At 38.7% G+C, this 13860-nt stretch overlaps 1 pseudogene; it reads left to right on the forward strand.

Annotated features, from left to right (window-relative positions):
- The first annotated feature begins 658 nt into the window (after nucleotides 1–658).
- Nucleotides 659–12803, forward strand: LOC142610700 (protein DETOXIFICATION 22-like; annotated as a pseudogene).
- The last annotated feature ends 1057 nt before the right edge of the window (nucleotides 12804–13860 follow it).

Consider the following 13860-nt stretch of genomic DNA (forward strand, 5'->3'; position numbering starts at 1 on the left):
ATTTACTTAATTTCATTGAGATAATGAATTTGGTGTTTGCGATTGAGGTCTTCATATTTGGTTGTGAGAATAAAGTGATTGAGGAAATATTTGGGAGGTTGCTTAAATTTATGTAATTTTAGGATATAAAAATATTTTATGATTTAAATTCTTATTTATAGATTTCAAAATCATTTAATCAACTTAAAAAATAAAATCTACTTTAAACAGTAAATATTATAATATGTTATAGTCTTATAGTGTTAATACAATTTTTTTATAATAAAATATGAATTAAGAAAATTAAGTATCAAAATATTCAACAATATTGTGGGCAAACTTAAATATTATATAATAAAATAAATATTATATGTAGGTCTTAATATATATATAATAATGATTTCAAACGAAATTATAAAATAGTCCACACATTGCACGGGACATCATCTAGTTACTAAAGAAAAGAAGAAAAAGTATTTATTATCACATTGTAACATTGCTTCAAATAACCACCCACACTGGATGAGTTCTTTGTTTTGATTATTGCATCCTTTTTGCAATTATAAACTGTAACTGGTTATAAGAAAAAGTTGTTTGATGAATGGAAATTCAATTTGCCTAGCAGAACTTGTTTAGTGAGATTTATGTAATTCTTGTGAATTTGGAAATGCAGTTGGGCATGTCTAGTGCATTGGGAACTCTCTGTGGGCAATCATATGGTGCAAAACAATACCACATGCTTGGAGTATATCTTCAAAGATCGTGGATCGTAATGTTCATTGCATCAAATTTCCTTCTCCCACTATTTATCTTCACAACCCCGATTCTAAAGCTTTTAGGCCAAAGTGATAGCATGGCATATATAGGAGGAGAAGTTGGTCGGTGGTTAATTAGTACTCTGTTTGCTTTATTGTGTCTTTTACATGTCAAATGTGCTTGCAATCACAGAGCAAGAACATGATTATTACTTACTTGGCAGCAGTGACAATTGTAATCCATATCTTCCTTTCATGGCTTTTAACTGTGAAATATAAGCTTGGGATTCCTGGTGCAATGTTATCAACTGTGTTTGCATTTTGGATTCCCAATATTGGTCAGCTTATATATGTTATGTGTGGAGGTTGTCGGGATACATGGAAGGGTTTCTCTTTATTGGCTTTCAAGGATCTTTGGCCTGTTGTCAAGCTTTCTCTATCATCTGGTGTTATGCTTTGGTAAGGCTTTCTCTCTCAATTAGTGAGTTGATGCAATTAATAAACTTGAAAGACGAACTAGGAATTTAGTAACTTTAAAAGTACAGGCCAATGTCAATTCAGTATGGTATATGGTCTGAAATAAACAAATAAATTATTTTAAAATAGTTAGTTATCATTTTTGTTTGGCTAAATTGTAACCTACATTCCTAGAGTTTAAGGGTTTTTGGATTTTACATTCTAAAATTTTATAATATGAATTTTATATTCCGTTTGTATCAATAGCTCTTTTTCCATGTGTTTAGTTTGCCCAATAAAATAATTGCACATGACATAATGAAAATGATATGGCATCATTTTATTGGACTAGCACATGTTGCAAACTTACGTGACACTTAACAGAAAATATGATAGAAGGAGCTGCTAATGCAAATAGAATATAACTTCAGGGGTTAAAATCCATAAAACTCCAAGCTCTAGGGTATAGTTTTTTTTTGTTTTTTGTTTTTTGTTTTTTTTTTTTTTTTTGATAGGGAAATATGGAAATTCCATTGATCTGAAAACGAATTACAACAGAACTAAAGAAACATAGAAATTACAATAAGTCATTTTCTATAATCTGTTGAATGAAAGGAGGAGAGACCCCCTTCCATGTGTGGACTTGACCCGAGAACTTTGCTTCCCTAGCCAATTCATGTGCAGCTCTGTTGCCATCCCCTTTCAGATGTTTAAAGGAGCTCCAGCTGAAGGCCTGAGTCGAGGACTTGATATCCTGGAGGATGTGGCCGAGCTCCCCCCCCCCCCCCCCCACATTTTCATTCGAATTTAACGCATGAATAAGACTTAGGGAATTAGACTCAAATATGGCTTTGGAGGTCCCCATTTCTACAACAAAAAGAACCCCCTAATGCAGCGCATACGCCTCCGTGACATCAGCAGAAAAAGCCGATGGAAGGAGTTTATTGAGAGCTCCAACAGTGGTTCCGATGTGGTCTCTAATGATAACACTAATGCTAGCATGTTCTCCATCATTTGCAGTTGCCCCATCCATGTTAATTTTGTGGAAGCCTAGAAGGGGAGGAGACCAATGAGTCCTATCCGTTGGGTGAGAGAGGTGATCATGAGTGCTTGAGGTGGCGAAGTCTGTTTGAGTTCGCTTTGCTATCTCCTAAGCTTGAGTTGGAGAGTAGCCGATGTCATTGTGGATGGCATTGTTTCTATTTCCCTAAATAGTCCAGGCAACCATGTAGACTAGGTTCAAATCAGTAGAAGACCCTTTTTCTAGAAATTGGGTTGTGATGCCGATGAGGTCATGCATTGGAGAGGAGAGGTCCACGGGGCAATCATTCCAACAAGCCCAAGTTTTCCTGCCGTGTTTGTAATGGAGCAGAGCATGGGTTGTTGATTCGAATTCTTTGTCATAGGTTAGGTAGAAACCAGAGGCATTTAACCCCCTACGCCGAAGGTTGAGCATTGTAGGAAAACCATCCAAGCAAAAATTTTAAATTTTGGAGGGACGTTCAGCTGCCAGATTCTCTTCCAAAAGGGATAGGCTTGGTGGTTTGATGAGCTTTCTTTGACTGTACCTGCATCAAGCAGCCCCTTTGCCACATAATAGCACTTTTCACCGTGAATGATCCTTTTTTATTCCCCATCCAAATTAGGGACTCTTCAAGTAGGTTGTGGCTGAGGGGTATTTTAAGGATTTCATTTGCTTTAAGATGGAGAAAGAGAGATCTTACTAAATCTGGTTTCCACTATTTGCTATTCTCATCAATAAGGGATCAGACCATTGGGAAGTCCTTGAAAGCTCTCGGAGTGGAGATCACTTTGTGAGTGGTTGGGGTTGGAATCCATTTGTCTTCCCAAATGTGGATCCTCTTTTTGTTGCCTACCCACCATTTCATGCCCTTTCTAATAACCTTGAGGCTATTGTAAATGCTTCTCCAAGCATAACTCGGATTGCTTCCCAGTTTTGCACTCAATATATCATCATGGGGGAAGTATTTTGCTCTATAGACCCGAGCCATTAGGGAGTGTGGGTTGGAAAGAATCCATCAACCTTGTTTGGCGAGGAGAGCCAAGTTAAACCCTTGAAGGTTTTCGAAACCCATGCCCCCAAAAAGCTTTGATTTGCATAATTTCTTCTAGCTCACCCACGCCATTTTTGTCTCTTGATTTCTTTGACCCCACCAAAAATTCCTCATCATTCTTTCTAGATCATCACATAAGGTCTTTTGGCAATTGGAAGCAACTCATGGTGTATGTAGGCACCGCTTGAGCAACTGATTTTATAAGAATCTCTCTACCCCCAATGGAAAGAAGTTTTTCCTTCCAACCAGCCAACTTCTTGCTTACCCTCTCTTTTATCTCCGGAAAGACTTGCTTTTTGGATTTACTATTTAGGGAAGGAAGACTGAGGTATTTCCTGTGTTGGGAGCACTGCATATGGCCTAAGATGACCAAAATTTCTTCCTTAGCATCGTTAGGAGTGTTAGGGCTAAAGCAAATAGAGGACTTATCTGCATAAATTTTTTGTCTTGAGACTGCTTCGTAGGAGCTAAGAATCTGAACCAACTCGAGGCATTGTTGGGAGGTAGCCTTACAAAACAAAAGGCTGTCGTCTGCGAAGAATAGATGAGTGATGGTTGGGCAGCCCCTTCATATGGAGATACCCTAGAGGGCTTGGGCACGGGCTGCCTAGTGGATGGGGGCTGATAGACCTTCAGCACATAGGAGGAAGAGTCCTAGAGAGAGGGGGTCGCGTTGTCTAAGGCCCCTAGTGGGAGTGATACTACCAAATGCTTCACCATTAATGATGACAGAATAGGAAACGGATGTGATGCACTGCATAATAAGAGATAACCACCTCCCATCAAATCCTAGCCTTTCCATAACTCCCCTCACAAAACCACACTTGACCCTGTCGAAGGCTGTACTCATATCAAGTTTGATGGACATAAAACTATCCTTCCCTTTAGATTTATGATTAAGGTCAAGTGTGGTTAAAAGCAACTAATATGTTATCGGTGATTAGCCTATCTAAGGTGAAGGCACTCTGGTTTTTGGTGATAACCGTGGGTAGGATAGCTTTGAGTCAGTTTGCAAGAGTCTTAGAGAGAAGTTTATAGACCACATTGCAAAGGCTTATTGGTCGAAACTCCGTCATTTTGGTGGGGTGAGTGGTTTTTGGAATGAGGGAAATATTTGTTTGGTTTATTGCTGCCATGGGAAGGTTTTGGTTGAGGACATTAAGCACCATGCTAGTAATATCAACTCCTACAATGCTCCAATATTTCTGAAAAAATATAGCTGACATACCATCAGGGCCTAGGGCCTTGGTGGGATGAATCTAGTGTAGGGCTTTTGAAACTTCTTCTCCGGTGAAGGGTTTAGTCAGCTCCTCATTCATTTCTCTAGTGACCCTCTTTGGAATGGCCCTTGTTATTTCCTTACTACAACTTGGTGATGATGTGGTGTATATATTTTGAAAATATGCCACTACCGTGGTTGAGATACTCTCCTTTTCATCACACCATCTACCATCCTCACTCTAAAGTCCCAAAATTGTGTTCTTTCTCCGTCTATCCGAAGCTCTAGCATGGAAAAATTTTGTGTTTTTGTCTCCCTCTTTGTACTAATGCACTTTACTCCTCTGATGCCATAAAATCTCTTCACTATCAAGTAAATCATTCAATTATTTCCTAAGCTAATTTATTTCCACACCCTTAGAACCATCATAGTCTTGAGCCGTGAGCACATTGAGCCTATTCCTTCTCTCTTAGATTTTTTTTGGAATGTTGCCGAACACATCTTTGTTCCACACCGACAAGTCGGCTACACATCAGTTAAGGTTGAAAGCAATTCCCCTAGGAGTGTTGGCAGGTACACCACTAAACCAAGTTGCTTCAATAATCTCATGACAATCCTCCATTTTGGCCCATAGAGCTTCGAAGTGAAAATGCCGCTTGTGAGAAGGGGGGTGTGGCTTGGGTTAGAAATTCTTAAAATGCTATGGTTAGAGGTGGACTCAACCTGATGCTAGACTTTTACATCTCCAAACATATTTAGCCAATCAGAATTAGCAAATGCTCTATCTAACCTAAGATACACCCTGTTGTTTCCCTCTTGCAGGTTGCACCAAGTAAATTTTGGGCCATAGTAACCAAGGTCCTGGAAGACGCACACATTCACAACCTCACAAAAACCATCCATTTAGTGCTGGGACCTCTAAGCTCCCCCTATTTTTTCTATCATAGAAAAAATCTCATTAAAATCACCACAGCAAAACCAAGGTAAAGCAAATTGATTACTTAGGTAAGAGAGTAAGTTCCAGGATTCCTTTCTCATGTGAGTTTCAGGGTGGCCGTAGAACCCTATGAATCTCCATTTGTTGTTATTTTGCTACTCAAAGATTATGGCATCGATGTGCTGAGGTGAGTAAGATTTGATCTCCAAGTTAGTCTCTTTTGACCAAAGGAGAGCTAATCCTCCACTACGGCCTCTACTAGGAACAAAAAGGCCATTTGAAAAACCTAATTTGTATTTAACTTTTTCCATACGTTTGACTATTGTTTTTGTCTCCGTTAGGAAGACGAGATAGGGATTCCATTGTCGAACATATTCACGCAACGCATAGACTATCCAGGGGTTCCCAATTCCCCGGCAGTTCCAACATATGCAATTCATGGCGCCCGACGGTGCTGCCTTGTAGACACTACCGATCCATCAGGTATAAGAGTGAGGGTAGAGTGTTGTGGAGTGCATATTTTTTTTAGTGCAGGAGAGGTACCTTTTGTTTCGTCAGAGAAAACAAGCTTATTTTGCCTTTTAGTACCAGAGCATTTCACCTGGGCTCTTGTGGGCATGGATTGGGCTTGTTTGCCCTTCTCACGTGCATTCCTCTTCCAATTAGTCCTTTCCTTGGGCTGTGCTCCTTTTGTTGGGCTTGAAAGAGAGTTAGATTGCATTGACGGGCTATCTTTCTCTACCGTGGGCTTTAGAGGACTTGTTACTTCGTAGGCTTCCAATGTTGTGGAGCTGGGATGGCCTACTAAGGAAGATTCATCTCTAGAGCCCTTCCCCGATACCTCCACACGATGCTTGTCACGAGGGAGGTAAAGTAACTAAGCTATCATGTCAAATGATCTGATCTTGTTGCTGCTCCCCGAATTTTTCGCTGCTTGGAGGCTTGACCCCTCGATATCGCCCCTCTTGTCAGAGGCATAGTCTTGTCTGTCTTGTCCTTTGCTTTGAAAAACCTGTTTTGCCCTCTGGTCGAACTCCTGGTCCTTGGAGTTTTCAATCACCAAGGCTAATTTTTCCCCGAATCTATCCGTTGATTTCTCCGTTCTACCATTATTTAGGCCGTCGTTGCTCGAGGCTCTATACCTCTCCGTAGCCCCTTTTGAGTTCCCCTTCGCTTTAAGCCAATCCCCATATCGTTTGGGGGAGTTGGGGTAGTAAGGGAAGGTCTTGCAATGTCTGTCGTCATGCCCCAGGAGCCTGCATTGGAAGCAGAAACATGGGAGCCTCTCATATTTGAAGGTGACCCATGTTTTGCTCTTATGCAGGTTGGCAACGTTACCCCCTCGGTGGAGAGGCTTGCTTAAGGGTAAATCTACCTGGATCCGCATGAATTTTGCCTACTCCGAGAGCCAAGAACGCTTGTCTGTCTCAATATATCGCCCTAGACTGTTTCCTAAATCTCTTTCAACTTCCTTTGATAAGTTTTTGAATGGGAGGCCCCAAACTTGAACCCAAAAGGGAGAGTGTGTGAAGGATATGTTTGTCACAAATAATCCTTTTTTCCATTGACATAATAGTAGCAAGTTGTTGTCAAAATTCCAGGGGTCATTCCTTTCGACCCACTCCATCTGGTATTCCAAAGTAAACTTGAACTGAAAGATATCTTTTCCCACATCAACGATTCTCAACTCAAATCCCATTTTCCATGCCGCTCTGAGTGTGTTTTTTAGAGCCCTCTGGTTCTGTTGTCGGTCTAAAAGTAGCTTACCAAATAGGCTTAGTGCACATTCCTCCATGAGGTCCGATCTGCTCATGGTCGAAATGGCTATGTCCTCTTCTTCATCCTTGGTGAGCCGAAGATGCTTGAGGCTTTCTAGAATAGTTTGGTCCATCGGTTGAGTGTGGTGGATTGGAGAGCTTTTCTTTGACTACCTAAGAGGGAGGGAAGGCCCTTGTAAGGGGAGGGAGAAGACTCAGAGAGTCAAGAGAAAGGCTCCTTCCAGGGAGAGACCACCATTCACAACTTACTATAAGTACAAATTGTAGCTCTAGGGTATAGTTTGCACTTCAGCCATTTGTTTAAAACATCTTTATTTCTATGATCAAGGCTTCTCATGGGGTTCACTTCTTTGTTATTCTTTGAAAACTTTCAAGACCTCACTTATTTGACGTGTCATTGATTATTAAATCTTTGTAAATAACTCTCTTGAAGTTTATGACTTTGTTACTCAAAAAATTAAAAATGATAGATATATATCAGGTATCTAGAGCTTTAAATATAAGTAAACGCAAGTTTTTCATTTCAGTGTGGAAAATTTTGGTACTACACAGCATTGGTTCTTATAACAGGATACCTGAAAAACTATGAGGTTTCCATCGATGCTGTAACTATACGGTAATTTTCATACAAATTTTTGTGTGCTTCTTATCTCTTATGACTACGTTCTTATTGGCTACATCTGCCTCAGCCAACGTTTTTCTATACCCTATGATAATTCAAATATATGATTCTTTACAGTCTTAACATCAATGGGTGGGAGATGATGATATCTCTTGGATTCATGTCTGCAGCAAGGTATTGCCATCATCGTCACATCAATGGGTGGGAGACGATGATATATTTCTTAAGTATTTCTTTCGTCACTCAAAAGAAAATACATTTTTTCGTCACTCAAAAGATATCTTCATCACCACTATCATCATGGTCTTCATCTATTAAGTATTTCTTTTCTACTAGAATATTGAGCTAGGAGGTTCCATCAATTTCTAGTTAAAACTAAAACTTATGGTTCTTATAGATTGTAGGTATAAAATAATACAATAAGTTTAGCGATATAAAATTTTTCACCACTGTTATGTTGATATATGTTGATAAAATTTCTAAACTTCATTTGCTAAAAGGTGTTGTAAACATTGATATTTCTAATAAAACTGCTTGCTGTGACATTTGTCATTTTGCAAAACAGAAAAGACTACCTTTTTCTATTAGTACTCATGTTTCTTCTGCTCCTTTTGAATTAATACATTGTGATCTTTGGGGGCCTTTTGCCACTTGTACTACTGAAGGTTTTAAATACTTTTTAACCATTGTAGATGACTTTTCTAGGTGTACTTGGGTGTATCTACTCAAACTCAAGTCTGATACTAAGTTTTTACTTCCCAATTTTGCTCATATGGTAAAAACTCAATTCAACGGTTCCATTAAGACAATTAGGAGTGATAATGGCACTGAGTTTTACCTCAAAGTTTTCTTTCGATCCAATGGTATTTTGCATCAGTTATCTTGTGTTGACACACCTCAACAAAATGCCATTGTTGAAAGAAAACATCAACATATCCTTAATGTTGCTAGAGCATTGAAGTTTCAATCTCAAATTCCCTTATGTTTTTGGGGTAACTGCATTCTCACTGCTATTCATTTGATTAATAGGGTTCCTTCTAGGTCTTTAGGTAACAAAACACCTTATGAAATGCTATTTCATGTTCCACCTTCTTATCAACATCTTAGGTGTTTTGGTTGCTTGTGTTTTGTTTCTACTTCACCTTCTCACAGACACACATTTGTTCCTAGGGCCAGAAAATGTGTGTTCTTAGGTTATCCTCATGGCATTAAGGGTTACAAAGTATTAGATCTTGCAACTAATTTTGTTTACATCTCTAGAGATGTTATGTTCTATAAGTCAATCTTTCCCTATGCTTCTGATTCTTCTCCTTCTACTTCTTACTTAATTGATTTTGTCTTTCCTTATGTCATTTCTGATCCTTCTTGTTCTTTAGATTGCTTTCCTCCTACTACCTCTAATCCTCCTATCCTACCTTCTCATGATTCTGTTACTTCTTCATCTGCTCCATTTGTTTCAAAACCTCACTTCTACCTCTACTCCTGATCCTATTACTTTAGGCTCTCCAATTTTATCAGATCCTGGTCATGAACCTGTTTTTGATTCAGCTGTCTTACCAGTATCTGATTCAACTGTTTTGACTGATCTTCCTCCTTTAAGAAGATCTACCAGACCTCATGTTCCTCCCTCTTATCTTTCAGACTATTCCTATAAAAGTGTTGTTAGTGCCAAACCTTAATCTAGTCTCCCTTATGCTCTTTCTGATTACTTGAGTTATTCTCACTTAGGTTCCACTTTCAAGTCCTTTGTTCTAGCAGTCAGTGCTGCTCCCTCCTAGCCTGTTTCTTTTCATCAAGCTGTTCAATTTCCTAAATGGAGGGCTGCTATGGACAAGGAGATTGAAGCTTTGGAGGTCAACAATACATCGACTTTAGCTCCTTTACCTCCTGGTAAGACTGCCATAGGTTGCAAATGGGTCTATAAACTTAAATACTTGCCTGATGGAACAATTGAAAGATATAAAGCACGTTTGGTTGCCAAGGGTTTCACTCAAAAACTTGGTCTTGATTATTCTGAAACCTTTTCCCCTGTTGCTAAGTCTGTTTCAGTTAGAATTGTGCTTTCCTTGGCTGCTGTGAATGGCTGGTTTTTGCATCAAATGGATGTCAATAACGCCTTCTTACATGGTGACTTAGTTGAGGATGTTTACATGTCTTTACCACCTGGTTTTCACAGCAAGGGGGAGGGTTTAGTTTGTAAGTTGAATAAAAGTCTTTATGGTCTTAAACAAGCATCAAGACAATGGTTTCAGAAACTTTCAACTACCATATTGCAGCTGGGGTTTGTGCAGTCCAAATCAGATTATTCATTGTTCACACATTCACAAGGAAGCTCTTTTACTGTGCTTTTGGTTTATGTTGATGATATCTTGCTTACAAGAAATAATCCCACTTGTGTAACTGCCTTGAAGAAGTTGCTTGATGATCAATTTGGTTTGAAGGATCTTGGTTCATTAAGGTACTTTTTGGGTTTAGAAGTGGCAAGGACTGATGCAGGCATCAGTTTAACACAAGGAAATATGCCGTAGACATTTTGAAAGACACAAGTTTTATTGGTTGCAAGCCTGTGAAGTTTCCTATGGAACAAAATCTGAAGTTATCTAAGTATGAGGGTAAGTTACTTGCTGATCTAGGTATGTACAGATGGCTTATAGGGAGATTATTGTACCTGACCTTAACTAGACCTAATATAACATATGTTGTGCACAAATTGGGCCAATTTGTCTCACAACCTAGAGAACCTCACTTATTGGCTGCACATAGAGTTCTTCAATTCATTAAGGCTTCTCCAGGAAAATGGATTTTCTTCCCTAGTAACACTGAATTGCACATTAAGGCATTTTGTGATGCAGATTGGGCCGGATGCCCTGATACTCGTAGGTCTCTCACTGGATTTGCAGTTTATTTGGGGGATTCTTTGATATCCTGGAGATCTAAGAAGCAAGGGGTTGTGTCTTGGTCATCTGCCGAAGCTAAATATAGGGCCATGGCAAGTGTAGCATGTGAGATTACTTGGGTCATGCAACTGCTCAAGGATTTGAATATTGATCATCACAGGCCTGCCATGTTGTTCTGTGATAACCAAGCAACTCTATACATAGCTGCCAACCCAGTGTTCCACGAACGTACCAAACACATAGAGGTTGATTGTCATTTGGTTAGGGACAAAATTTTGGAGGGTAAGATCAAAACATTTCATGTCACCACCAATTCTCAAGTTGCAAACATATTTACAAAACCATTGGAAATATCAGCATTTTCACGTTTGTCAAGCAGGTTGGGCTTGAAGGATATATTTCAACCTAAGATTTTGGAAGTCCAAGTCACAGAGCCTGAGACATTGGACTTGAGGGGGAGTGTTGAAGTTGAGATAGAAGAAAATGAAGCTAATTCCCAAATTGAGACAAACGATAGAAATAATAGAGTTGGGCGAAATGGCAGTAGAAGCAGAGATTGCACAAGCAAAACGACAAGGAAGAAACCAAAAGGGAAAACGCACCGTATCACTTAACTATTCAGTTGTAGGAGTTAGTTATTGGTTTTGCCAGTTGTCATTAGTTCATTAGTTGAAGTTCTAATTAGTTAGTTATGATTTTGGGCACTAATTACAGAGCCTCTAGAGCCCCTGTTTTTTCGTGTGTATATAAAGATCTTGTAGAGCTGATTATTAAATCATTAACTTGTAACAAACTCATTTGCAATTACAGAATTAGTTTTCTCTCAATTCCTCTCTGCTTTGTGTTTCAGTTTTTCACAAGATTGGTACATAATTAGATAATGTAAGTGGTGGGACAAGTGAAAATGATGTTACTATAATCACATCTTATTAACTTACCAGCTTTTTCTCAACTGTTATGTTGACAGTTAGTTTTAATGTATTAAAACTTGCAATTCTATGTTTTGAATGTTTGGTTGATAAATGCAGTGTTCGGGTAGGAAATTAGCTTGGAAGAGGGAGCTCAAAAGCTGCAAAGTTCTCAATTGTAGTGACAGTGTTTACCTCATTTGTCATTGGATTCGTGCTTTTCCTGTTCTTCCTATTCTTGAAAGGAAGACTTGCTTACATATTCACTGAAAATGAGGAGGTGGTTGAGCCTATCGCGGACTTGTCACCTTTGCTTGCAGTCTCTATATTATTGAATAGTGTTCAGCCAGTGCTCTCCGGTACTCTTCCTCTTACTATCTTCTGTTATCCCTTTTACTACGATTCTATAGGCAAGCTACACACATTTAGTAATTATATCCTAATGACATAAAGTAATTGACTTTTGTAAAGATTGAATATGATAAATTTTGTGAGCATTAATAATTCCAATGTGTATCACTTTCATGAACAGGAGTTGCTGTTGGAGCTGGCTGGCAAAGCATTGTAGCATACGTTAACGTAGTCAGCTATTACATTATATGGGTTCCAAATGGCCTTGTGCTTGGATATGTTTTTGATATGGGAGTCAAAGTGAGTTATCTGTACCCCATTTTCCAATAAGTTGGAATTTAGAAGCCGCATCTTCTCTATCAAAAAAAGAAGTATTTTCTCACTACTCTTAAAAATGGATATAATGCTCTAATTAAAGTAGCACCTCTGATTTGTTAAAGGGTCTACATTTTTCAATTGGAAGTTTAGATACCTCACTGCATACTTTTCTCTTGGTTGTAATTACGCAAGTACCTTTGAAAAGATCACTTTTGTTGTTGTCATTTAATGTTTTTCTTGTTGTCATGTTGTAGGGTATTTGGATGGGAATGTTGTTCGGAACTTTCGTTCAAACTATTGCACTTGTTATTGCCACCTACAAAACCAATTGGGACGAACAGGTATTAACTTTTGCACCTTATTTACTTAAAAATGTGGAGCCACTTTTTATTTGTAAACATTATACAAAAGTGCATCTGTGTAGGTAATTGTAGCTAGTAACCGAGTAAAAAAATGGGCCGTGGATGATGCTCAAGAGCCAAAGCTTACCACATCAGATGTTAGCTAGAAGCTACCTTTCTTTCTTCTTTATCCCTGCATGTTTGAAGGCTTCCTTTTTTCTATTCATTTTTGTTACTTAGTCTTTACATCAGGTTATGTTTGAAAGGAAGGGTGGGGAGAATGGGAAAGAACAGAGAGGGCAGGGGAATAGGGAACCCTACATTTGCTTTGTCGTTTTATAATATAGATTTGATAATCGTACTTTTCTTTGTTAAACTTGAGCAAATATATGTAATACCCATATTATTTGGATAAGTTTATTTTGTAGGCCTATGTAGACTCCCACATCAAGTTTTTATTAAGTCAAATTGGGTCATTAAAGTGTTTTATATAATGTTATACTTTTGATGTATAATGTAATACTTTTATATCATCATCTGATCATGATGAATGGTATATACTTTATATTTTTCATTTTTTGGATACAGTACCGGCTTTATAATTAGCTTTATTAGAATCCATTAACAGTTTAACAAACTGTTTATAACAAACAATAATATCTAAAAACCACATCTCTCTTTTATCTCATAAAAAAACGAGGAGCAGATCGAATCCTATCAATTTGGTGGCTTGTATGGTGTGATAAAGCCTAACTTTCTCTGAATCACATATAACGAGAAACTAAATTTACTTCAGTATAAAATTTTGCCAAGCGGATGATTTTAACACTGTATGGTTGAAGCCATTGCCCTGGAAAATGATATCATTCTTGCTCATGAGATGAACATCCCCCCGTGTCATATTTGAATCGGACTCCCTCTCTATAGTGCAATCTGTTAATGCAAAAGAAAACAGGAGGAACGCTCGGTCACATCTTTGGCGGAATCCATAGCTCTCCTCTCCTTCAGCAGCTGGAGCCTTCATCATCTGAAACAGGGACATAGCAGAGCAGCCCATGACCTGCCCAACTTGCCAAATCTGCGGGTTCTACGAAAGGAACCATGCCCCCACTGCCCCAGTCCCTGCTCTACCCAGACCCCCCATAAGCATTGTAAAGTCATCTTGAGCTTCATTTGCTCTCTCTGCTGTACTTCCTTTTCTTCTTGATGAATGAATGAAAGTTT

The sequence above is a fragment of the Castanea sativa genome, chromosome 9 (genome assembly GCF_040712315.1).
Source record: "Castanea sativa cultivar Marrone di Chiusa Pesio chromosome 9, ASM4071231v1".
NCBI classification, from domain to species: domain Eukaryota; kingdom Viridiplantae; phylum Streptophyta; class Magnoliopsida; order Fagales; family Fagaceae; genus Castanea; species Castanea sativa.